At 38.5% G+C, this 27,558-nt stretch overlaps 1 protein-coding gene across 3 annotated transcripts in view; it reads right to left on the reverse strand.

Annotated features, from left to right (window-relative positions):
• Positions 1-27,558, reverse strand: part of LOC126917327 (uncharacterized) — a 108,617-nt gene that overhangs the window by 35,073 nt on the left and 45,986 nt on the right. Inside the window, exon 1 of one of the 3 annotated variants that reach the window (XM_050724093.1) lies at positions 27,210-27,428. The exons of the other annotated variants lie outside the window; for them this stretch is intronic. The gene's annotated coding sequence lies outside the window, so the exon portion shown is untranslated. Of the gene's footprint in view, positions 1-27,209; positions 27,429-27,558 lie in introns of those variants that run through there. 3 annotated transcript variants of the gene reach the window in all.

The raw sequence follows: 27,558 nt of genomic DNA on the forward strand, positions 1-27,558 counted from the left end.
TTTGTCAAAATAATGCCGAGAATCGAGTATCATGACAGTGCAAATAAAATTTTAAAATATTTCTTTCGTAACATAAATAATACATAATGATATATTCATAAGAAGATTGTACAAGTGTTCGATTATTTTCGCGTTTCCTTGTATGTTGAAAGATATCAAAATTACGGTTGTAAGTAGAAATTTATCGCTTTGATATTTTCCTCTGATTTCTGGAAAACGAAGAATATTGTCTCTCAATAATCTTTCCTTCCTTCGTCTAGAGATTTGTCAAATTTCTCTGTAAATTTCATTCCAGAACTACTAGAAATGTTCGAAAGCTTCTCCAGAGATTATCCATTAGTCGTACTGAATGTTTCACACGTAACTCATAATTTTCACTGGACCCGATGATGAAATCTCTGGATACATTCCGTGTTTTCACGAAACACGCGACGCGAAATTTGAAACACACCTGCAATTATCGTGTTCTCCCACTTCCACGAAAAGTATTTTTCTGGTTTATATTACGCCGCGGGTTCTCAGCCTTTCCCGCGACGAAAAACGTTTCACACCTCTAGGGTCATTAGTTTTAAACGGCCGTCCCGCGTTGTAAAAATTTTCCTCGTAAACGCTTTCAACGCGATCCAGACGGGCGTGAAATGCGCGAGAAGCACGATGTAATTAGCAACCGCTCGAACACGTCAACGAGTAATAGCTTAATGTAAAAAGCACGAGAGAAAATTCACTGAAAACCGTCGCACCCTACCTTCTGGATAAAAATAATTAATTCGTTAAACGCTATTGCCACGAATCTTCAGAAACATTCTTCCAAAGCGACAAGATCCAATTTCACAAACGTTTCGGGGCTCGAGGCTTCCACTTGTCATATCGTCGTTCATATTGTGCCGCATAAGCTCGCGACACTTAAACGTGTCCTACCCATCCACTCGTAAAAATACAAGCATTATCAATTTGTTAAAAACCATTGCCATGAATCTTGGGAAATGTTTGAAAGCGACGAGATCCAATTTCAGAGAGATTTCGAGACTCAACGCTGCAACTGAGACACTCCACGCAAGCTTGTGACATTTACAGCGGAAACCATAACTGAACTTTTGAGATAACGTGTATTTTCGTATACCTGAATATTAATGGCAACAAAATATGATTCACACAAAATCTGGAATTTATGCTCAGTTATGTTCTTCGTTGGAAATGCATCCTATTCACTCGCGTTAAAAATACAACCGCTCTCTTCATTCCTTAATTTCGGGCATTTCGTAACGAGCAAACGGAAACTCGCTTCTTTACCTTTCATTTGGAGCCGCTCGGGGCGTTCGCTGGCACAAGGGAATAAGCCTGGGGGGAAAAAAGGCGGAAAGAACGAAAGGATATATCCACGAAAGTATGTACACACACTTATGGGCACGTACAGCAGCAACAAAATCAACAGAACGTTAGCAGACACCCACGCGTCGGTTTCGTTTCATGAAGAACGACAGAATTAACTCCCGCTGGATTAGCAGCTTCGATATCACGCGATCATTAAGGATTACGATCGCCTGCGCTTTAATACCGGACACCGATATCCGCCTAGTTGAACTTCCTCGGAGGAGAAGTCAAGGAAATGAAGCTCGCGCCCTCATCTCACTGGAAAATCGATTTAGAATTTTTCGACGCGCGGGAACGCGAAACAGTATCGTGAATTGTGCCCCGTGGGTGTCCAATGTATCGACGAATATGAAAACGGACTTTACATAGCGTAGGAATGGGAATTTTTGGCGATTATTTGTTGTATATGATTGGGGTTTGAATATTACAAGTACGTGGATGGACTAAGGATGCGTAAAGTTAGGATAAATGAAGAGATCGAGCGTGTCAAGATTTAGAATGAAGATAATGTGAATAAAGTTAATGAATAGATTGCGGATTTGTGTCAAATTTGTAAGACAGATGTAAGAATGGATAAAACGCGTACAATGTATAAAAATATATAACGTATCCGAAGTAAGGTATCATTATAATCTTTGATAAGTAAAACGAATCTTCGTTTAAGTTGTATTTCTTTAATCGTGTTCGCAAAAATATAAATTTGTAATAGGTAAAAATTTTATAAAAATTCATAGTCTAACAAGGAAGAATGTCTGAAGAGTTTGAACGTAAATGTTTAAATATATTATATGAAAGAAACGTGTCAGAATTCTTGAATATTAAGGAAATATAAAAAAGGCATCGTTTCCATTATTTGGAAAATTACACAGTTATGTTGGCTTAGTAGATATATTACAAAAAAAGAAGAATATTAAATGTTTAAATATATTGTGTGGAAGAAACGTAACAGAGTTCTTCAATATTAAGGAAATATAAAAAGTACATAGTTTCTATTGTCTGGAAAATTACACAGTTATGTTGGCTTAGCAGATATATTACAAAAAAAAAAGAATATTAAAAGTAGAATTTCGCTTATCTAGTGCAAGAAGGCTTTGATAATTTATTGAACAGGAAGAACGATCATGTAAATATTCGTGGAAAGGATAAATGAATTAACATGTGGTCGTACGAAGGAACAAGTTGTCGGTGGAAATAAATGAAGTAAAAGTGTAGTAAAACGTGTATATTGGCAAACGTTCCATGAATTTGCATGAGTTGGCAAATTTCTGTATCCGAAAACTCTTTTTTCAGAGAGTACGTACGGCAGGGGAACTGGGGAAGGATGAAGTGGAGTGTTTTGATTGAGTTTGGGAATCGAGTTGATTTGGGGAGAAATGGAGTGTCTTTCTTATTTCGTCGTCATGAAATTCCTTTCTGGCGAAGATCACTTAAAACTCGGAGCTTTGGAACAGCCCCGAAAAATTTTCCATGCAAAACATTTTTATTTGCATTAGGAGAAATGTGTACAAAATCGTGCCATATTTATTTTGGTAAGCAATAAAAAAAAAGTCCCGCGGCAATTTTTTGATTATTTTTATTTATCAAATTCCATTTCCTATTTTATTTTCGTTATGAAAATATTCAGTAAATTTCACTTTTACGTCATATGTTTCAATAGAAAAATTATGTCCTTTTCTCTAAAACCTTAAGTATACAATTTTATATGTATTTCTCCTACTTTCACAGTGTAGTTGAGAATTATTGTGACTTTAGGTAGATATTCCCTGTTTTCTATGATCAGAATATCACGTTTTTAAACGCATCGAGTATCGACAAGCCTTTGGAAACGATTGTCTCGGGCAACACAAAGGGACCGGTTCAATAGCAGTTGCGTCGATCAAGCCTTATCGATGAAAATATGCCTTTTAATTGTAAAATCAAAGAATCGGCGGATTCCATCGTGGAAGAAGATCTTCAAGGACAATTGGTTATGCAAGCACCAGTCAATTACATCGAGCGTGGAAGCTCAAAGTATACAAGATTTGTGGATTCCAGCTTTCTTTAGCCTATTCGATTACAAGATCAATACCTAAAGGATATTTAATATTCATTCTCAAGCTTTCAAGGAGGAATCGTTTGAAAACGTCGTCGAAACAGGACGTGGATCAATTACGTCGAAAGAACGCGAAAGGATCTATCGATTGGTTATACGAGTCGAGGCGACACAAAAGAATAAGAAATAAAGTTGAATTTCCCTGAAGGTTAACAAAATATATTACAGAATTAACCAACGTTCATCTATTCTTTCAACAACAAAGGCAGTGAAACATCGTCTCCAACGCTCTTTCCTTATCTCTCCGCTTTTTACCCGACACGTGAAGAGATGTACATTTTCCTTCCTAAATATTAGATGGCGTGAATGTACGAAGCGTAATAATTAATCCAGATTAATAAATGTTAAGGTTTTATCTCGCAATAGAGAGAGGAAATGCGTGGATGAATGTATAATAGAAAATATATTTAAACAAGTTTAAATTAATGTGTATGCTAGTCCAGATGCACACGCTGACAGTGTTACTTTACGAATGAGCTTCGGAACCATAGGTCTATGGGTATTTATACAATTACGAAAAACTGGCCTGTCTGTACCCCGCTGCATCATCTGTGCAAGACATGTTCCTAGAAAACTATGAGACTGACAGATCCTTCAAATTGATTTAGTGCTAAACAATACTCAATGGCTTCGAGGACTAAGAAAATTAAACATTAGAAAAGATGTAGAGTTTTCCTTGAAATGGGACCCACTTTAACAATAAATCTAAAGTAACGATTAGCCAGAATTAATATAATAATTCTTAAAGATCTTGATAATGTTGCAATCACTCTCGGTAAGTGTCTTTGTATTTATGAACGGTTGTATACGTAACGCAATAAAGTCGAAAAAGTCAGAAGAAACTTCAGTGACAATGGCATCCTTCTTATTAACTTCTTAATACAGAAAGGACGGACACAGAGACGCGCGAATCGACCTGGAATGGCACGTATATCCCTTCCCTTCTACCGGATGAAGCTCCAAGAGAATCAGATTCTTGTATTTTCTCTGCCGTTGTCAGAAGAAAACTGCCAGCCATTTATCGTTTCTCCCGAAGATTACACCCACGCTCGTGGCCGTCTCAGAACCGCGTGCAAGACGTCACGGAAAATTTAATCTTGAGCCAGAGATTACTTTTCCGCTGTGATGCGGATTATCAATCAGAAAATTATATCTGCCGGAAGAGGATATTCCGCGAAATCGTGCGCGAAATCGGTACGACGATGGATATTTTCGAGTTCGACGAATTAGCTTCAGCGTCGTTTTTATTTTGAGAAAATTGTTATTAACGCATAACAATAAACCATATCATTATTATTGAAAACTAAGTCAAACCAATCTCTAATGTATATTTAAATATTGTATGTACATTATACAAATAATCATAATTAAAGTGGTAGAATGAAAATGAAATTCATTAATTTTCAACCGTACCAAGTTAAACCTAAAACTTTCTATCATTTTCGAACGCTGTGTCCAACAGCTGTCCCCGATAAAGCGGCCGATCCTGTCGCCATTGTTTCACAGCCATTTTCTCTCGACGTAAAAAAAAAATCTGGCGGCCGCACTTTCCACGTTTCAATCGCGGGATTCGATAGCAGGCTGTCGATATGTCGCGTCGGCTAGTCGAGCCGACAACGAAACATACTTTTCGGTCCGTGCGGATAAACCACGGGGACTAAAATCACAGGGGAAAGAGGGAATGGCTGTCCTAAATTCGCCGTGACCTTAACGAAACGTAACGAAAGGAGAAAAATGGAGGCGCAAAGTCGGAAGCACGCTCGCGATTTGACGTATCTCGATTTCGAGATTGTTTTCCTTTTAGCTTCGAATAAACCGGAAAATATCGACAAACGGCTTTGCCTCCTGGCCACTACGCTGGCTGTCGTTATTTCGCTTCGATCCATGGAATGGAGAGTTTATATCGGGGATATCAGGTGTGACCCTGTACAATTATACAGCAATACGTACCAATGTGTACCATCGGACTGCAATATTCGGTAAGATTAATACGAAACGTTCGCTTCGTCTAGCATAAACCCCCGCGATGTTCGTAGTAATAGTCACGATGTGGAAAATTGTTAGGGTTTCTATCAAGCTGGTTGTAGATGAAGCTTTAGCACGATCGAAGATTAGAAAAAAGTGGGAGGGGGGTCGGAAAGTCGAATGCTTTTTGCTCGTTCCATCGACAAATGGTCAGGCTCGAGATAACGCTCGAGGTTTTATCTTCTCTATCTTTTGTCGGTCACCGTGAGAAAGAAGTCGCCGGGTTGAAGGTTTTATCGCGAGCTGTTACAGGTCGGCGAAAAAACGTTAACGAATGACCAAAAAAAAAAAAAAAGAAACAGGGGTACACGTGGCTATGAAATGTTTGTCGTCGTTACGTAATTTATTTCAAGCTTGCGTTTTAGAGAAAGAAAGCAGGGTATTATTATTGGTAATGGCGACGCTTAATTCCATTTCTACCGACGTAATTCGCCGATAGTCTGGAGAATTTCAACTCGTGGACGACACTCGACCGATCAACTCCATAGTTTCGTAGGCGAATTTGCTATTTAAACGACGTTCATCGTTACAGGAACGTTGGCGAATTCCACTTCGAGTGGCCATTGTGCAGCAATACGAACAAAAATATCAGTGTCTGTTTCGAGGTACGATCGATCGTCTGAAACTATTTTAATTAAATCATCGCGAAGCAGCTCTCGAATCTGGCAGACGCCAGCTCGCAAATCACACAATAATATCTTTGGCTCCAGACCTAACCAACTTTCGCGTTCGAGCTTTCAAATCGCCAAAGAAACTAGCTATTATATTAAGTCGGTAGCTTCAGAGTCGAACGGGTAATCTCGATAACGGAAAACACTCGTAAAAATACTCTTGACTCCGTTTCTCTGTCTAAGAAATTGCGAGATTGAAATGTACGGTTCACTCGTGAATAGTCTTATCGCACTCTGATTATATACGAGCAGATTCTGTTTGTCAGATTGTCACAGATTTATTCCGATATTCAACGCTTACAGATACACTCTATTTAGCGTTTCATATATTATGCTACCGTTCTACTACTTCAGAAATATATCACCCCATCCGATTTAGTCGACTGACGTGTAATTCTATTCTATCTGCTTGGTCACGTACGATCCCGTTTTGCTCATTTACAAATATGAATTTCTGGCGTATCCACTGGCGTACACTGGGGATTCCTACGCTATCTAATGGGCGCGCAGTTACTTTGCTTGACTTATTCTCTACGGCATTACTCCGACTGACTGATGACACACGGATATATTCTACTTGCGTAGCCATTATCACCTATAATTCTAAATATTGTTCGAAACACGATCTTAATGTCCAATACCATACTATCCTAAGGACTTTAAATACTGGAAGAATTCATTTATATTTATTTATGGAATTTTCTACATTCTTTGCCTTCTTATTTCTTTCTCTAACACGCATGAACTGGTATATCCGAAACATTTCGTTTCCACAAATTCCTCCATTGCCTGATATACCTTCAAAATTTTCGTCTCCGATAGATAACGTAACTTTAACAATTCTCAAAGAATTCGTTCATCAACGATATCTAAAAAAAAAAAAGAAAAAAAAATCGAGGAATTCAAAAACCACAGAGGACTATAACAAGAAAACCGCAACTACCGTGGAAATAGCGTGCACGGTTAGGAACGAGAACGCAGAGCGGTACCGATATCGACGCCAATAACAATACATAATAATAGCGTAAAGCCAATAACCCTCGTTCTTTCCGAATGACCTACATCCCGCTCAATCTCTCGACGTCGATACAACGTAAAATTTGAACGAGCTCCTTAGCCAAGGAGCCGAACGGTTCGCTGCGTTTTTCGAATGCTTTTCAGCGTACTACGTTATCCAACTTCCTCGTCGAGCAGCAACTTTCCGTCGAAACGAGCCCTCCATCCCGCTTTTCAGTCGTTTACAATGTGACATAGCCGTGGCTGGTTTCATTCACCATCGAATCGAATGTTCCGCTCGCTTTTGTTTCGGAGGACTGTGTCGAATTTCGTTTTCGTCCAATGCACGTCCACATGATAGCACAAAACGTCGCGCAAATACCATTTTCGTCGCTTAATCGCACCATTCTGCCTGGCTTTTTGCTACAAATTATCGTTGGCCCATTAAACAATGGCTTTTATTTTCCATGCTTCTCTCAGTCAAATAGCACGTACCTTTATGAAGGAAAAATGAGAAAAGGGACGAAAAGTAAATAACGAATTCCTTCTTTGCCGGAACGATTATCGGACGTCTGCTTCTTGGAGAGTAAATTTTGTCGTGTAAACGCGAGGATACGAGCGGTGTTCAATGTCGATCGCTTCTTTGCAAAAGAGAAGAGAGGAAGAATTGACCGATTGGATTATCGTGGAATTGGAATTCGTATCCGGATCTTCCGCTTTGCGGATCGATTTCTTCGCTAATTAAGCCTTCTGAAGATTAAAGGAACTTTCTCTTTTTGATTTTTGTTCTTTGTGCCTTCGCAAGTAATACCGCAGATTTCCTAGAGTTAATAGCCGAAAAAATCATCCCAATTAGATTTTAATGTGTTTTAGAGAGTAACAAAGGAAAAGAAAATCTCGTGTAAAATATCTCATGTGTAGTTATTAATAAATTATTTTACTGGCAGGACTTATACTTCCATGCCGATCCTTTCACAAGCTGCCATCCTCGCTTTCGTTAAGTACTTTTTATGCTAGAAGGAGAATGAGAAAAGTTCGGTGATATTCTCCGGTCCTTTCACGGATATCTTTTTTCTTCTTTTAGAGTATAACACGCCTCTACTTTGCGCATAATACTTATACATAATACGCAAATCACGTACACCGCTCTCTTCGGTCTTTTCGGCTCTCAAATCCACCGGGATTTCATAGAAACTTCTTTGAAGATGCGCGAATTATACCAACACCGACTTAGACAAAATATTTTTCTTCCCAGTGCTCACTAAAATATCTAAACGTACTAAGTCATATTTTATGTAATGTAATAATGTAGTATTAACATAGGTACGCTTGTCGATTCATTAATATTTATCGAGTCTCTATTAATCTTATAATTCTTCCAATTGTCAACTGTAAGTTACAGCAGTTATCATCTGTTATTAAAAATTGAAAATGCAGAGCAACTTATGGAATGACCTGATATTACGAAGTCTGGTATCCGCAATTTCATCGTTGCAAGAATCAAGATACGTTACCGAGGATAAACATGTAAGACTCTTATACACTCGTCTTAATTACGAGCCGAATATCGAGGAACCTTTGCCAAAGCATCTCCAATTAAAAACCACACCTACTTCCCTCTAACGACCTTCATCAGAAAAGCACTACTTATACCCTCGAACACTCGTTAACGACAACTTATCGTCTCGCAATCCCGCCTCTCCACCTTCCATCGAAAAGCAAGGAAACCTTTTACGAGTCGTCTCTCCTTACACCTACAAACTCCTAATGATCTCATCTACTCCACTCCATCTTCTCCACTTTAATCTGGAAAAAAAGAAAGAAGGATCTTCGCTATGTAACCCTTATGTCAGTACTAAATCTACGTAAATCCGTAGGTATACGATATATAAATGGATGCGAATTGCTTCAGAGTTTCGCAATAGAAGGAACGAACAGAACAAGTACAGAAGGAATCGAACGTCTGAAGCAACAATAACAGGCGATGTCGCATCAGTAGCTAGCAAAGAGGCCGACGAGGCGATATACTTAGCGAAGGAAATGACGAGAGGCGGAAACCAGAAATTCGGTTCGCTGGCAGCGAACTGGGTGCAGGTGGGTGGCGGAAGGTCGATCCGGGGGTTCGAAAACCAGGTCACAGCCAGGTCACTGAGCCACCCTTCCAGTGTGCCGCCTCGACGACAAATAAAACGAACAGTCCTCGGTCCGATCGCTCACAAATTAATTAGAAATATCGCCAGTCCGCTGATAGAAAGCGCAACCAACATTCTGGCTACGATTCGGGTCGAAGAGGAGAGAAATTTTGGAGAAAAAGATATAGTAACGCACGACAGTATTTCACAACTTGTCGTTAAAAATGTTACGTATATGTGTGCTTTATATTAAACATTTTGAAATTTCATGTCATGAACACGATCGGTAAAATCTGAAACTAGTTTGAAATTATGTACAGATTAAATCACGAAAAACAGAATACTTAAATACGTAACAGTTACGTTATTTTGTGGAGCATAAATAATAGCGAGAGGGATAGCTTCTCAATTTCAAGATCAACAGCATCTTTTCGTATAACGCAATAATATATTTGTGAAAAGTGTGTAAAAGTACTAGGGAATATTTTTATGAGCTGCTGCAAGAGAAATTTATCAGAAGAGTATTTCGGGTGTTATTTGATTTGAGATGTCGATAACGCGTGTAGTTGGCTGGTTTTTTGAGAACAAGAGAGGAAAATGGGAAAATAGCGAGCTTAAAAGAGCTGATAAGAGGTACGACATATTGCGATGTTGAATGAAAGGGGAAGATTGAAATTTTGCAAACTGTACACGTACACAGTGCATGTTTTCTATAAATTGATTTCTCTGATTGCCGGTTGCGTGTTTCGTTGGTGCGGACAAGCCAATCTTTTAACTGCATTCATGGGGATTTCCGCTACGCCATCGAGTTTGATAAAATATTAAATCTCAGTACGGGACGTTCGGAAAGAGCTTATTTGAATAAAATTTCGAAACATAGGCTACGCTCATTTGGCATTCTAACCTTTGTCATCTCGTTGTGTTTATTCAGGATAATAAAAACCGAAAAAAAAAGTTGAAACGAAAATATCGAGACTGAATTATGATTAACTAGAACGTCATTCACATGAACGTAACGAAATTAATTATTTGTCAAATGTTAAGAATGTTTAAAAAAAAAAAAAGGAAATATGTATAAAATAAAATGGCATGATCGTAAATCCTTTGTTCGTCGCTATTACCTGTCACATCACACGTGTTGACATTTTATCGCGACTTTTTATACTACGTATTCGATCCTTTTCTTATATGACGCCTCGTTTTCATTGTAAGCTATAACACCGTCTATATATAACATCGTCATATAAAAAATAACAACGTGATATAAAAAATAACACCGTCAGTATTTGCACGAGGATTCTTCAGAAGGATCTCGTTCTTTTCCTCACCTCGAGCTACGTTCAGCTGCGGTTAATTAGCCATTTGAACACAATCAAGTGCACATTGAGATAAAATTTCCCAGCAGCCAATGTAGACGATTTTAATCATGTAGAACAACAGCTGAACCCCTGCTCCGGTCAGCGTTTGTCAACGCCGCGTCGCTCACGTCGGCCCGTTTCCCATAAAATTTTCACCACTTCTCGCCAACATACATCATTTTTCTTATCGCGTTTACTCAGAGGACTTTATAAACTGAATGTAACCGTGTGGATCAAGTTGGCCAACCCGTAGGACGTTGGTTATAATAAAACGATAAAAGTGGCAAGAGCAAAAGTAAACTTTGCATAACTTGGAAAAAAGAAGTGTGTTCTGTAGAACAAAAAATATTGACTTGGATAACTGAGAAATTTGTACTTACATAAAAAGTATTATAAACTGAAAACAAATATTTTCAGATAAATAATTTACCGAGGATAAAAAAGAAGTTGTTACATTTAATTTCTTGGATGTCCATGCTATTTCTCTCAAGTACCTATTATACATTACGATCTCAATCTTTTACTGTTCTTCCATGTCGAGTTGGTTTCGATTAGGTTAGTACCAAAGGAATACTGTATACTTATAAGTACAAGCATCTTTAATTCTTTTTTAATGTAAGCATAATTCCATAAAAAAATATAATGAACATTATTGTGAATAAATGTTCCTTCGAAGAATAATTAATAGACAGTGGCTACATATGCGTGCGTAATTACGTCTTTCAGGAAAATTTAAGGTAATAATCTTTTTTCCAACTTTCACAAATTCGTTTCTGAGGAGATTAAGGTATAAAACGTATTCTCTTACGTTATACATCAGAGTTTCTTCTCCTTTCAAATAACAAAATTTCAGAATCACTTTTCCATTATTCTCCTGACCCATAAGTTACCAATTTCAAAATCTTTGAATATATTTGAATATATCATATATTTAGGGGTTAAATTTTACTATCAATTTTCTTTACCCTACTGGACAAGTAATTTTACGTCGTGCGACAATTCCATAGCTACTCTATTCATGAAGCATCTACACGACCTTGTTAAAACGATTTCGCTACAAGTTCGCCGGATGCAGGCTCCGGTGCGACGGTCGACGAATTAGGAAGCGAGCTGGCCGCTGACCTGGCTTCCCCGCTGGCCCGTTTTTGAATAATTCGCGTGACCCGGCCAGCGTGGGTGCGATTGCACCCGTCAAAAACTAGTTCCGCCGAATTCGCCGAGTCTTCGTCGCAAGTAGTCACATTCTGTCACGCACAGGCGACGAAAAGTGGCCTCATACGCTCGTCTACGCCACGAATTAATTATAAATCGCACACAAATGTACTCGCCGGATATACTCAGGGATAAGCGATTCCTGGCGCAAGCACATCTTCGAAGTTCGAAATTAATTTTGCTTCCCAGGTCGACTTCTAGTATTGGTACTTAACGACATGTTTCAAAGAGAAGGGAATTCATTGAAATAATTTCGTAGATTAAATTCCCATTCAATTCTGGAATTACCAAGTCAATGAAAATCACTGGTATCAGATTTTTTCTCATCAAAAACGCGCAAATGTCTCTGGTAATGATAAAATTATTAATTGTAATAATAACGATATTATTTTCCGTTTTCGCTGTATTGCACTAATTTTAATTAATTACGAGTAACATATATCGCTTAACGAAAGACATCAAATGATTAATATCAATGGTTGTTACGTTTTTATTCATTCGCTCGAACGTTTCTCCTAATAATGAGAATCACGACAATGGGTTCGTGAAAGAAACGACGACAAATGGTGATAATACAAATGAGCGGATGTATCGAAACGAACAGCCGGATGTTATAACGTCAATAACAGTTTTACGTTTCTTTCTCTGAATAAAGCGGCAATGGAAAGTGGCCGAGAGCTGCGAGCAAAATGTAGGAAAAAGCAGCGCGATTTTATTAAAATATAACACTGGCCGGGGAGGAGGATAATTAAAAAGGCTTTCAGGAACTTACCGAGCAGCAGTTCGCGTATTTCTACCGCGAGTTTATGAATCGACCACAAGGTTCGAATCTGTCGAAACGCAAATATCGACAACAACAAATTACCGAATAAAAGCCGAATAATTAATTATATTTTTCTTTTTGTCATGTCCAGTGAGATGTAAAATAATTAAAAGAGGGTGACAAGATATAAGAGCAATTACAAGTAAAGTGCAGAACGCGAGAGTAAATAACTTCGTTGGAGCGAAACACGGCCTCAAATCATAATTGAAACGCTTTCAACGAAACTGCCGCATCGAAATAACGTTTACTTAATAAATTTTGTTAAAAAAGATTACATTAAAAAAAGAAAGCGATTATAATTGCTGGCAGACGCCGTGCGCGGGTATCGAAAATTTGTTCACAAGCAAGGAAAATTTGTTTAGTTCCAGCTAAGAGCTGTTTCCTGGTCGTAGTTAAATCCATTATCGTTCTTCTTTTCCACGATCCTCTCTAATTTCGTTTAAACGCGAGCACGGAAGCATATGTTCCGTGCTTGTTTGGCCCTTTTTTCGAACGTTCCGTAAACGCATTGACTGTTTGCGATAAAGAGAAATTGTAAAAGTTTTCCGGTGTCGATGATTATCGTTGATCTTTATTGTCGTTTTATAGACATCTGTCGCGAAGCTTTGAAATTTTATCGTCGCTCTTTTATTTGTCGATGCTTGAAAAGTTCAGTATTGGAATATCGGTTATCATCTGTGTGGAATTTGTCTCATGAAACTGTGGCCCTACACTACCACGTACAAAACTCTGCGGTTCACGAATCGACGCTTTGTTCGATTTACATTAACAATACATAGTATGAACTAACGACAAAATGATGATTAAAAGTATAATTTGCGAAGAATTCATTTACCTTTTTACGATTCTCTTTCTTCTCAATTTAAATCGTTCTACAGGTTTGTACGTGGTTTGTATAACATTTAACTTTAAAACATTTATGAAATAGGAAAAATTACGAACGAAACACCGTTAACGAAATATCGTTATTTATCATTAACGGGGTTCGCAATTGCCGATAGCACAAGACTTTTATGCGCTACAACACAGCGCAAACATCTGTACGATAACCACGCACGAGTTCTACACCAAACAAACTCACAAACTGTCGTGTAACAAAGGAATGACGAAGTTTGGAATAAAGGATCTCCCGATTCAATCACAGCACACCAAACATTAATCCCGACATCTAAGACCCGAGTTCACCACCTGCGAAAAAAAGCAATCAACGGAACCTCGTTATTTTTCTCATCGGAAGTACCATTCTCAGCATTTTCGCGGTCTCGTAGCAATTAAAAGTGCCGTAGAAACAGAAAAACAAGCAAGCCAAGGAAAAGGGGAATGCTGGGCGTTTGTGATTTAATCGAGACGAGATAACAAGCGTGCTTCGAGAATTGCAAATCGACCAAGGGTGGTCGATTAGGAGTACTATTAATGGCGATTATGAGGGCTGGAGGTCCTCGAGAGGACTCCATTATCATTTCGTTCTCCTGATTTCTTGGCTCGAGAACGTTTTCTCTACTTCTCTCGCGATAACTTATTTCCAAGCTCGTGACTGTTCAGAGTTTTCTCGAGGAGCTGTACCTCTAACGAGCTCGAGAACTTTGGCCCAGCGAGTTTTTGGCCAAGCGAAAGAACAAAATCCGCGAGGACGTGATTAGCCAGGGCAACTCGTTCGAACCCACTTGAAGAGACTTCTCCAGCTCGTTCCTTGCATTAATCCCCTTCCTGCCAGTCGTCGCGATAATCAGCTGCTTCTCCTCTTTTGTCATCGTTCCTTCTTCCTCTCGCATCTTCATCTCCATTTTGTCACTCGTGTAAGAACAAGTTCTCGGTAAATTTTACGCGAATTTTCTTGTCCGATAGCTCGCGCGGCGATAGCAATCATCCAGAAGATGATAGTTTTTGTAGAATATAATTCTAATTCGGATAACGTGAATATTAGACGAATAAAATGGATTTTGATATAGAAAGTGTAAATAATATTGACGATGTCAAAGGATGTTCCGTTGCCTCCATGGATGAATGGGTCGAAAACGATATTTCATAAAAATTAAAAAGTGCCAGACATAGTCGTTAGTTATTGCATAAAATCCAACAATCTGTTAATTTTCAATGAAGTTAGAAAACAAAAAACAACGATTCTGGAAATGCCTTGAAACACCACGGTGTAACGTAGTTTCGCCGAGCCTGATACGTGCGAAATGAATGTGTTGTGTTTGCTGCTAACACGTTCCTGATGTTACTCCTTTTGAACGTGTCTTGCAAGCATATCCTCGCTAATGCACGTTCCTGTTTGCAGATACACGTTTAGAAAGCGCGGTTCAGGGATAAAAGGCAGAAAATTATCACACGTACCAAGGCTGAAATTAGTCGAGTAATTTGAATTCAAGATTACGTTCATACAAGCCGAATCTTTTGCGGTATTTGATCCAATTCTCAACTTCAATTAGTTTGAATGAATTTATATTACTTGGTCTTGAAATAAATGAAATTTTGTAAATCTCTGATTGGCTCCGATTTCTATAATTGCATTAGCAAAAAAAAATTAATTTACACGAACGTCCACAGTATATTAATAACCTTGCTGCTAGCGCGACGTCAATTTCCAAGCAAAGAGAAAACATCTCTATTTTATAGAGTCTTGCAGAAATATAACGATGAGTGGTAACGTCAAGATCTTTACCTCCTAACGATTTCCGACAGAAAATTGGCAGAAGAAACAGTTTCCTTTCGGAAGTTTTTCTGCACCGTTTCCATATTTAATGGATCGTAAAATCACAGCGTTTTACAACCTTAACCGTGGCAAACGCGCACCCGTTTTATGCACACGTAACCGCGTTCTTCAACGGATATCTGACACACTTCGAGTCCCCTGGATGTTCGCAACCCACCCAGACGTCGCGTCCGCGTATTGTCTTTATTGTGCGCGGACAATAGTCGTGATTTCCCATGTGCCGTTATCTTCGTAACCGAACTGGATACGCGCACGGTTTCTCTATTTTCTGGTTGTTCTCTGTTCTCGGGGAAAAAGAAATTTGCGAATGGATGGAAGAGACGAAGAGCGATAGGAACTGCAACGCTTTCTGCAACATTTCATCCGAGCACCGTCTCTTTGTTTGGTGAATTTGATGGAACGTCCGTTAAGCGACGATACCTTATGCTAGTAAATGCGAGTCTCAGGTTTCCAATATTTCCTCGATATACAACTTTCGTAAAACGAGATCTTCATAGCTTGGGACGATAAACGTTGCAACGTTTTAGCCTTTAGTCAGCCACCTCAGACCATAAAGCTTTTAAGAAACATTTCTTTCAGCTTCTCGCAACTATTTCGACGAAATTTTTTATATTTCCTCCGGTTTTCAACGTTAGTCATTTCTTAATCTAAGAAAACAGATCTTCGGATTTGATTTTAGAGTCTTCGATTTTCGAAACATCGAATTTATTTTTTCGTGGAAAAAGAAGTTTCAGATTTAGATTGAGCTTTCAACTTGTCATGTAGTTTTACTCGAAAGGAAAAGGGTACCTTCGGTTTAATCTTCGGCTTTCCCGGAAACAAATCTTGTTAACCTGTCCGGGGGAAAGACCTTTGATTCGATCCTGACTCTCCAATGATGAATATTTTAAACTTGTCGTGAAAACAGTGCTTACAATTTGATCTTTCAAGGTTACATATTTATCTAAGCTTCTTACGAACACCGACCTTTCGGTTTGAATTTGCTTTCAGGATCAAATCCTTTTTTAGTCTGTCTACGAAAACAAAGCTTTCAGTTCAATTTTAAACTCTCAAAGTTACGTTTACATCCAAGCTTTTAAATTATTCTTGAATTTGCAAGAACCTATAAATTTTAATCTTGCAAGGGACCAATCCCGAGACTAACCACTTATTTTCGTAAGGACTTAGTATATTCACTCTCAATTACGTATTCATGATATAATTGAGATATAAAAATTCGAGAGTCATAGAAATTTATAGATAAACAGAAGATAAAAAATAGACTCAAAGAGTGTAAATACTCAAAGAATTAATTTCTTCAAAGGGGAGTTAAGTGCTTAAGCCGAGTATCCCGTGAATTATCGTTTGAGACTCAATATCGATCGTACGAAAAGAAATTTCAATCGTGTACAGCTGAAAATCGGCGAAGCAATACAAATGCTACTAGCGCTTTCGTAGCAGCAAACTCAATCCTCGAATTTTGAGCACACGCTTCCGTTTCTCACGGTCGTTCTCTTTTCCCTTCACATTTTTGGCCGATATTTCAAAGTGCATTTCGCGGCACCAAGTGAATTCAACCTCGCGCAAATAACTCGACGACGAGAGATAGCCACGGCCTTGGTAGCGAACCCGTGCACAGTTTTGGACAAAAGGACCTAGAGAAAGAGAGAGCTACGAGTTGCGAGCGTTTCTTTTATGACCGAAGAATGGTTAGGTAGATGGCCGCGTAGAGAGAACCGATATCTCCGAACGTTCCCACCAAGTTTTTAATTATAAGATAGTCCCAACTGTATGAAATTATTATCAGAGTTGTTGGCGCGAGTAGACGGTTTATAAATTGCGGCTATTAAAACTTTATGAACGAGGATAGCGTATCGTTTCACTTTATTAATCACCTTGTGTTACCTCTCTCCGTATTTCTCGGCCTTCCTCTCGCGTTTCGTCTTCTTAATTCGTTCTAAGCTGAAACATAACTACGCTTAAATGAGGCAGGTTTACTACCACTATATGTAAAATATGCGCCAGGTATAATTCAATTCTATAGTACGTAGTATAAAACGATTCACGAAGGATGAATTTCCATGGAGTAACAAATTTTCTAAATCTCCAAACATTTTCATCATTGACGATCCAGAATTGAACACAACCAACCGAAAACGATCGTTGATTCGTTCTAGCCATTATTTATCAAGAATAATTGCCGATCAAGGAAGAAATTTACCGTGTCCCATCGTTCAGAAAATACGAAACCTGAAAAGTTAAATGGAACGTGGAATCCGGCTTTAAAACAGATAAACATAGAGAGACGGTTTCTGGTAGACAGAAACGATCGAACGGTTCGTTTGGTTTAATCAGCCACCTGTCCTGTGGATTTTCATGCTGCGTCTTTCGCGCTATATTCCTGGGATTTATTCAGAAGCACGACGCTCTCTGTCCCTTATTTCTCTCGCATTCCAGCTTCCTCTCTCGGTTTCCGTGAATACACGAAGCGTGGGGTAATTAGTAGCTACCACCGAGCCACTTCCACGACCTACTTTGTGCTTCCCGAAAAGATAAATAAATAAGAGCTTCCTGTCTTCTTTATTTTCGTGCTTCTTTCTCTTTTAATAACTGGGACGGCCGCAGTAATTAACGTATCGACGGGACAGAATGCTGAATTGAGCGGTATGAATTCAAGGTGCAATGATTTTTACATCTTGAATACAGGCGATGTGGAAGATAAACTAACTGTCAAATTTTCGGTTGTGAATGTGTCTGTCGATTAAACGGTGGAACATTCGTTTCGAGGATGAAAGTTTCCTTTGTCTCATTCGAAAACTTTCAATACAATGATTTATCATTCGTGCAGAGATTTTTATTGTATCATCTCCAAAGTGAAACGATCAGTATCAAATAAATATATATTTGAATATTTTGGGAATAGTTGTAAAATATAAATTTTCGAATGATTATTTCACCGATAGATTGTCATCGAAACAGAGATGAAATATAATAAATTGCGAAAAAAAGATACGTGCGATCGTTACGCATAAGAATTTTTCACTCTCGATCAATACGAAAATTCATTGTCCTTTATTAATGTCGTGCTATGCCCGACATACAGTATACGATACCTTTCATTCGTTTCAATCTATCAATTACAATCGACACCTCTCCATCCATTTCCACCATTCATCGACGCGTCCAAACATTCTTGAACATTACCATATACAACGCTCCTCAAAATGGACAAAAGCGAACGTTATTCAAATCTTAAATTTCAACTTGACAAAAGGGGAAAATTTAACAGCAAGCGAACAAAACGAACGACATAAACAGAAGTATCGGCTTTATTCAAGCGCGACGAAAGATACAGTAGAAAAGTAAAGGAACGTTGCAAAAAAGAGAGACAGAAATGGCAAAGGATTGAATAAATAATTAAGCGAGCCCCCTTAATACCCCGAATAGAATGGTAGAGACGCGGAAGCAAAGGCGAAGGCATCCCTAAGATATCGTTCGCGTAGATGCATTAATTAAAATTCCACCCCGACACCTACGAGCCACTCCCATACGTCGGGCGAACGATACAGTGTTTGAGCCGCTCCGTCAGATCGAATCCAATTCACTTAAAAGGACCACCCGCTGCTTTATGAGCCTTCATTCTGTCTTTTTTATACGTCCGTCCTTGCCCTTTTATCTTACGTACGCGTCTCTCTGTTTGCTTCGAAAATATTTATGCATATTATTCGTTCCAAGTCGAACGTGTTTTCTTGTTCCACTTTAATCTGATACGTGTTGTTTAGGTAATTTATCGGACTTTTGACAATTTCCCAATGGGATTACGTTCGAGAATAACTTATACAATAGATATTTTATTGTATCAGATTATCCTGAAAGTTCTGACAATGATAAGTTTCCATCTTGGAACAACGTATAACCATATTGAAGGTATTGAAAATAAGCGATGGAGAAACTGATTATTTCTTTGTCGGCAAGTTTTTTTTTTTTTTTATTGGATACAAGGAATATATGCTTTCAAGTTTTTATAGAAAATTCCATTACGTACGGTGACATTTAAAATTATCAGGCAAAAGGCAAAGATCGTGGAAATTTCAAGATAAATAATCCTGTTTTATAAAAATTAATTATCCAACGAGCTTTGATTCATATGAAACGCAAACTAGATTCCATAGGATTTTCCGTGATATCAAAGATATTTTCTATTGTGACATTCGCTGGATATAGAGTTATTTAATCACAAAGTAGCCAAAGATCATTCCACATTCGAGGTACAAAAGCGTTCCAAAATTTCCAAAAGCACAGTTTATTCCATCCCGCGTTGCTTTTTATCTAATTCCACTGTTCCCCTCCCTCCTCTTTTGTTCTGCGCGCTGTTCCTAATTTCCTTTCACGCACGCCCGGCAATTTGCTACTTAATCAAACGCCTGGCTAAAAAGGCCGCCTAATTAGACAGGCAGTCGAAAGGGCCGCATTTACTTTGACACGTGTATCGAACTAGGCCAGCCAGAAGATAGACGACGTCGGTGAAAACTTTCGAATGTAACTTTACTGCCCGCTCGGCTCTCTGATAATTAAATTCCGAACGACTTACGTGACTACGACGTGCGATGAAATTTTCAAGAATCGAACAGTCTCCCGCAGCTCGACCAATCCGGTTTTTCTCAATTTCCAATTATTTCGTCTCCTCCCAATCATCGTTTTGTTCTAACATTTCGATTTATTACACCCTATTTATGTGCGCCATCATTTTACGAGTGAAATGTCTTGGAATTTTTCTCAGCCTTCCGATATTTCGGTTTAATATCAGCATCAACGATCATCGAAATATGAAACTTGTAGCCGAAGAAACGAAAGTAAAATGTGTAGGAAAAAATACATAATGCAAGGGAAAATAACAAAGCTTTTATGTGTATAGTTTGCAAATGCTGTGATATGAATACGATAATGATTGAACTTCTGAAAACATCGCGTCGACGCGAGGAATCATTGAATGGCGGATTGAATGCGTTTTCCTGCTTTATTTATATCTGATAACATAATACTAACACAACGTGCACATACATTATCGTTCAATTGTTACTATCCGAACAATTGTTTATTTTTAGCAAATATATTTATCTATGCATATCTTTAATCACGAAATTATGGTTAAATCAAATTGCAATGACTTTATTCTTCAGCAAAATATCGTTTTTTTTTCAAATAAATTGAAGTTTTTGAATAAATGTTGCTAAGGATAAAGGAAGCGTAAATCTAGAGAAATCAAACCAAAATTCGACAGATCGATAGTTGTCCAAACGTTCCTTGTAAGCTGTCCCTTTACCTTACACAACGGTAAACACGTGGCATCGACGTGACGTAAACACAGAGATGTGAATGCAACGTGACTATTAAGCTTCATTTCCACTGACAGAATCGTGTCGAGCCCGTGCATCATACGTTGTCACAGAACAAGAGTGTATTAATTTCTATTTAGACATCGTTTACACGTCAATTTTAATATCCCCGATATCGCTAACAGTTTCATAGTCTCAAGTCTTCCTTTAGCTTGAATCATGCGAAAATTGAGATCAAAGCAAATCCGATATCAAAGGCGAATCGAGTAAGCAAATCGAAACTATACTTGATTTTCCAAAGAAACACCGACAAAGACAAATCGACATAACAATCGCAACAATATGTGCATTTTATTTTCTGCATTTACCTTTAAGAAAAAATGTACAATGCTTGCAAAAATGTAAAGATTGACAGAGTTCAATTATATTTGTAAGATGACTATATCTACAAAGAACTTCGTAAGGGGTCTGTCCGATAGGAATCAAAGAAGAAGAAGAAAAGGTAAGAGCTTTTCTTTGGATAAACTTCAGTGTTGTGAGAGACATCTTAGGTTCATCTCGAGTGTTGTTAAAGATGTCTGTAAATTGTTGTCCCCCTTCTTGGCAGTTTTCTTCATCGCGAATTGCTTCTACGTTGGACTAAATTATTATAAATATTCATATCCTGCTCTGTTAAATCGTAACATACTTATGAAATACCTGATTTTTAACAATTCATACCTCAGTGAATGTTAAAAGAGTATCTGCTTATATACGTCGAGATTAAAAAACTTAGAACGAATATAGGAAGAATTTTCAATTATTCATTTGGTTTCAGAACTCTCAATTCAAGAATAAAAAAGAAACGGAGAGCGAGATTTCAATCGAATCTGATCACAGCTCGTGATAACTCGACCAACGCTATTCAATCGCGATTCAAAATTCCATGCCAATGTCAATTTTCCAGAAGAAACGAAACATCTTACATTTGATGCGCACGAACGTGAAGCATAGAACGATAAGTGAATTTCGTTCAAGATTCTTCACGGTATACTTAAAATTTTCCCGTTGCATTCCACGAATATCGTCGTTTAAGCCACTTCCTTCTTCGTCGCTCGTTTGTTTTCGCTTTAGAGATATTTCAAACGGAACGAAATTGATTTTTTTATGTTGAAAATAAAACGAATTGACAATATTTGCAATCTTCCAAATCGATTCTATTTTCTACAAATATTAATTTTCTACTTTTCCAACTACGGTTACTTGAAATTTAAGAAATTTCTCTTGAACAGCGACTTCGTTTTATAATAGTCAAATAACTTTGCGATCTCCTTTTCCTCCATATGAAAAAAAAATCTTTGATAAGGTGAAGAAAATACTTGAAAAATATGTATTACAGAATAAAAAAGATAAAGGCAACAACCCTTAAAAAAATACTTAACGATCCTCATAGAGGTCGCAATTCCACAGATTATAAACCAGAGCTCCAGACTGATTAAATTCATATCTACGCGAATATCACTTAATTAAACATCTTAATTAAACATCTTAATTGTTACATTTTCATAAAATTATTTTAAACCAAGTGCAATTTAACTACCACGTCTAAGATAACTAAGTTCATATTCATACGAACGCTACTTAATCTAAATTAAACATGAAAATTTTTATACTTTCACAAAGCCACTCTAGATCATATCTAGTTTAGCTATGTACGTGCTACAAAGCTTAGTATCTACTTTAAATTATCCCGGTAAATATCGTTATATTAAATCTCGTTTCATTCTTTTTATTTTCAATTTAAAGTAGGTGAAATCCGAGTTAGACTACGTTAGACCCAAAATAGAGTAAATCGCGCGCACGAAAGCAGATATTCCTTTTCATTACGCGTCCCTCCAGCATCAGCCTATCCAGTTCCCATCGTATTTCATTGGACAAGCCGCGCTTAATGCATTCGAAAGTTTACCTCGCGGAAAAATATAACCGGTACGGTAGAATCCCCAAGAGAATAGAATTAAGCCGAGGAAAACATACTATACCGTGAAAATATTTCATATATTTCACGATCCATGGAAATTCCGATGCGCGAATTTCCAGGTCACTGGTTGCGGAAAATCGAAGATCCAGGGCAACCCGGAGATCGTCAATCGATATTGACCAATTTACGTATTCCCGGGATGGTGCCGTACAATTCAAAGAACTTCAATGCATCGGTGTACTTTATTCCATCTAGAATTTATTAGGTGTAAAAATGAATTTAGCCTTTTGGAAGCTAAACTGATCGACATCGCCTTCTCTTGATTTTTTATTTCTGTACCATATTTTCTTACCATTGGGTTTCTACGCCCTCTCCATAATTTTAAAATTATCATTTATCGTAACGTTAAAACATCGAAGATATCAAAAGGTTGCTTCCTATAGCGTCATGTCTTTAGAGTAGTAGGTAATTTAGATTAATAGTCTGGTGATTCTAATCATTAATTCACCATTAATGTAGGCACCTATGTAAAATTCACATAGTGTTGTTATAAATCAACCGAAGCATCCGTATACTTATAAATGGTAATATAAATGTCAATATGTAGATGAAATTACAATTTTATATTTTTGTCCCGATGTATCGAAAGAAAATAATTTTCTGACGAAACACGCACAATAAGGCAACTTCGATGGAACGTATTAATACACGTACATCCCTTTCGGATTATAACTGGCTGTCATCCGTGAAGCACTTTATGATAGAAGCTATTAAAACTACGTAGTAATGTAAATAATATATGCGCGCATATGATATAAAAGAGATCACAATTTTTTCTTCTTTTCGCTCGTTTCTTGAAACTCTTGATTTTATCGCTGTTACAGCGATTAACCCCGTTTGGTTTCATTTCTTTTCCCTTTCGACCATTCGTTGAAATCTGCCATTTTTTCGGCGTATTACGAACGCATAATGCGTCCGATTTCAATCAAATGTAAATCGCTTTCGAGACGAACCTCGACACCGCTCGTGAAATAGCAATTAAAAGTATGAAAAATTTCACTGGCAAACAATTTCTGCAATTCGCAACATATCCACGGCAATACATGTCGCTATTTTTAACCGGCGGAACAAAAGAAGAAACAAACGAGTTTCTGTAAACTTCACCCGCCCCGGGGACCGGTCGATGTTCGCTCGTCAATCCGTCCACGTAAACCGCACAACAAAGGTAGAAACTAATAACCAGAAATCGGTTTCCAAAACAGAACGAAGGGAAATAAATCCATCACCAGCGCGGCGTAGAACAAGGCTTTCTATCGTTTAAAAGAAGCGCCGAGTGCGGTTCAGTGTTCTCGTCGACTGAAACAGCTGTCAGACCACGAAAAAGCTACGGGATACTGTTCAAGTATTAACATCGTCTGGCGCTAAACTATTCCAGTTGTTATATTTATTTTTTCACGTAGAATCCCTTTTTTACGAAACATTGCGTATAGTTCATAGATAGTCTGCAGATATGGTGTAATAAAGGCACTGGAACAGTTAAATAACAAATGTATCAACAATACCCACTTCGAGATTAAACTGCAGAGAAAGTTACGAAATGTAGCATTTGACTTTTTATGGAAACCGAAAGTATAAATCTTAAAATTAACCGCGCCGATCCATACTTAAAATAGCAAATTATTTCACCATTCCTCAGTACACGTACCCGAAACTGTTATCAAATTTTTCTAATCCTCTCATTGCAAAATTCAAGTACGCATCTTCCTCTACAAAATCTGTAAGACGTATAACAATATCCTAATTACCGATCTTTGGAAATTTCGAGGTTTAAAAAAAAGGATTCGATAATAGAACACGACCAAAATTACAGTTTTTCCCCGAACAGACAGCCGCTTTCGAACACTGAGCGATGCAGTTGGTGATCGTCGCGGGCTTCCGGACGAAATTGAAATTGTTCCCGATGAAGCCCGGGGGGAGCGGGATCGGGACGGACTAGAATCGAGTCTAACTAACTTGTGCAACGAAAACGCGGAATAGACGACACGCGAGTGTACGAAGAAACGAAATGAAACAGCTGAGAGGGTGAGTGCACGCTAGAAATTGCTCTCTTCCACTGATCATCACCCAGAGGCAACACGCGCATCCTGTTCCACCCTGTTTTTCCAACCTATCCGGCATGTCTCGAGCCGGCTCCAAGCGACGTGATTAATTACGATATCGTTTTTTAGCCGCAGTTCTCTGGTCCCGTCCGTTCGATTGCCACTTCGCTTTTTTCTATCCGTTTCAAAATCCGCGGCCCGCGTTCGACACACGTTCCCGGCTACAATTTTTTTTTTTTTATTTCTTCTTTTTTTCATTAATCAGTCCCGACGAATTAATCCGACTCGTATCCGCATGGCTGAACCACGCCCCGCGTTTGCGACCCTCGACAGGGTGCTTCGGATGTCTCGTGTTGTGTTAGACGCGAATTGAATTCGCTGCGGTGACTCTTTATCAGTGCGTAGACGCGGAAAATTTTGAGTTTTAGCAGGGGAAATTAGTTTAGAATTTTCTTGTAAGCGTGGAATCTTAAATGTTTCAGATTTAATGTGAAAAGGATATGAAACGTTTGTCATAAAAATATGAAACGGTATAAATTTGAAAGTAAAGATATAACGAACTAGTTATAAGTATAAATCATAAGATAATAAATCGCGAAGTAATTAAAAAGTAATGAGTTAGTTTAATAAATCAATCAACCACCTTTGGCGAATTTTTATCATTCTTTGGAATCATTTTTACGAATGTAATTCCAATATGTGAGCTGTGAAACAATCTGTCATAAACCAAATATTTAAAATTTCTAAAAGTTTAGTAAACTAATTATTATTAGCTTATTTTCACAGCCGTATACTTATCCGCGCACTTCGCTTGTTTCTTCTATAAATTTCACACACAATCCAATCTTCTATCGCTACTTTTAACCCCTTTTCTCTATTTTCCCTTCATTCGGCCAATCAGTAAAAGATAAAATACGCGAAGGCTTCCCGAAGGAGATTTGGAACTCTCAAAAGCTAAAAGTCCAAGGCTCCTGAACTTTCCTAAGAATTTTTGCATCTCGTAATATCGTAAAGTTTCCCGATCTACCCAAAACTATTCGTATACGAATTCCTCAATCTCCTTGTCATCTTGTTCGTAGAAAACCAATAATTAAATAATCTAAAGGCAAAACGTAGTCGAAGAATGAGTCGAAGCACTTGAAAACATTTTCGAACAGTTATGGTTTTTAGTAGAAACGGCGGCTGACTGGTTTCAAATGACGCGGAGCGCAAATTAAGGAAGCCTCAAAAGCGGGAAGTTATGTCGTCTGGTCTGGCGGGGAAAGTTTCTTCCACTTGGACGGCAGCTTCTCGTTCGCGAAATTTGCTCTCTCTCTCTCTCCCTCCCTCCCTCCCTCCCACTCTCTCTCTCTCTCCCTCTCTTTCGTCTTGTGGTCGTGCATCGAGTCGCACGATATTAATTCAAGTTTCCCCGTATCCTCTCAAGGATTAATTAGACTTATACAAAATGGCGGGAATCGTGGTAACACGTACCCTCTGGTACTCGGCTTGCGAAACGAGGCCAAGAGGAAATTCAACATTCTAAATTATGAATATTTAAATCTATTTCCGCGAGATACAAAGCACTCGTGTAGAAAAACACAATTTGCGCTTATGAAAGATACAAAAAAGAACGCTCGTCGGACGTAGGGGGATTTGAAAGAAAAATTGCCTGAAGCGCGGATGGAATATTAACAAGATTCGAGCGATCTATGCTAATTATACTCTAAATATTAATTAAAATACCTCAAACGTTTCAAATAAAATAAATGAAATATTTGAAAATACGGAAAATCAAGTAGAAGCTCTCCTTTCATTTCCGGCGAATTATCGGGCTTACAACCTTCAATGGGAATTTTACAAATCTAATATCGTTCCAGATATCGGCAAACGGCTTTTCGATCGATTTGTTCCCAATAGAAAAATTCGTCATGGATCGCGACATCAACTGGCAAAACGTCGATTCAAATCGACGTGGAATCAACAAAATTCACGGGTCAATTAGCAACCGTGCCGGCCGCTTCGTATAAATGATTTTTAATTGATTCCACGAAAGGAGGTAGGGAGAGAGGAAAGAACGGTCGTCGGTGATTCGAAACGCGATTCATTCGCGCGGGTCGGAAATCAATTTCCCTCCAAAACTACGACAGATCGCAATCTACGCTCTTTCATCGAGCCCGTATGAATCTAATTAAATTGGTCCCTAGTAAACGGGTCCCTCGTCGACTCACTGGTAACACAAATTAAAAAAGCAGACTAATTAAAATCAATCCAATTGCTCGATAATCGGATTTCTATTACAAAAGCACCAAGAACAGGTCGCATGTCAAACAAGAACCGAACGTGATCATAAAATAAAAAGAAGTCTTTATAAAAACAGATCAGACACATCGCACTAGCACGAGCACGCGGGACCGGCCGTCAAAACAAACTATCTAACGAGCTTACGATCTAAGGATCTACCTTGCGATCGTGGCAGGCCTCTCCGAGCGGGAACATCGAACGCGTGCGATCCACTTGCCTCACTCCCTCTCTTTCTTGTTCTCCGTTTCCCTTCCCTCTTTTGGTATGTTTTTCCGCTCTTATGGACGACGAAACGACAGACGTATTGCAAGCTTGCGATGGCACGTGAACACCACGGCCGAATGGCGCGACTGAACTCGTCTGAACCGTGCCGGAGCTTGACTCAACCGAGGCTTTCGGGCCGGCGCTCTCGTTCATTTGGTGGGGGTGGCGGCGTACAGGGGTTGAGGATGTACAGCGAGGAAGGGTTAGAGGAAGGGAGAAGGGAATGTGGGAAACGTTGGGTAGA

The sequence above is a fragment of the Bombus affinis genome, chromosome 6 (genome assembly GCF_024516045.1).
Source record: "Bombus affinis isolate iyBomAffi1 chromosome 6, iyBomAffi1.2, whole genome shotgun sequence".
NCBI classification, from domain to species: domain Eukaryota; kingdom Metazoa; phylum Arthropoda; class Insecta; order Hymenoptera; family Apidae; genus Bombus; species Bombus affinis.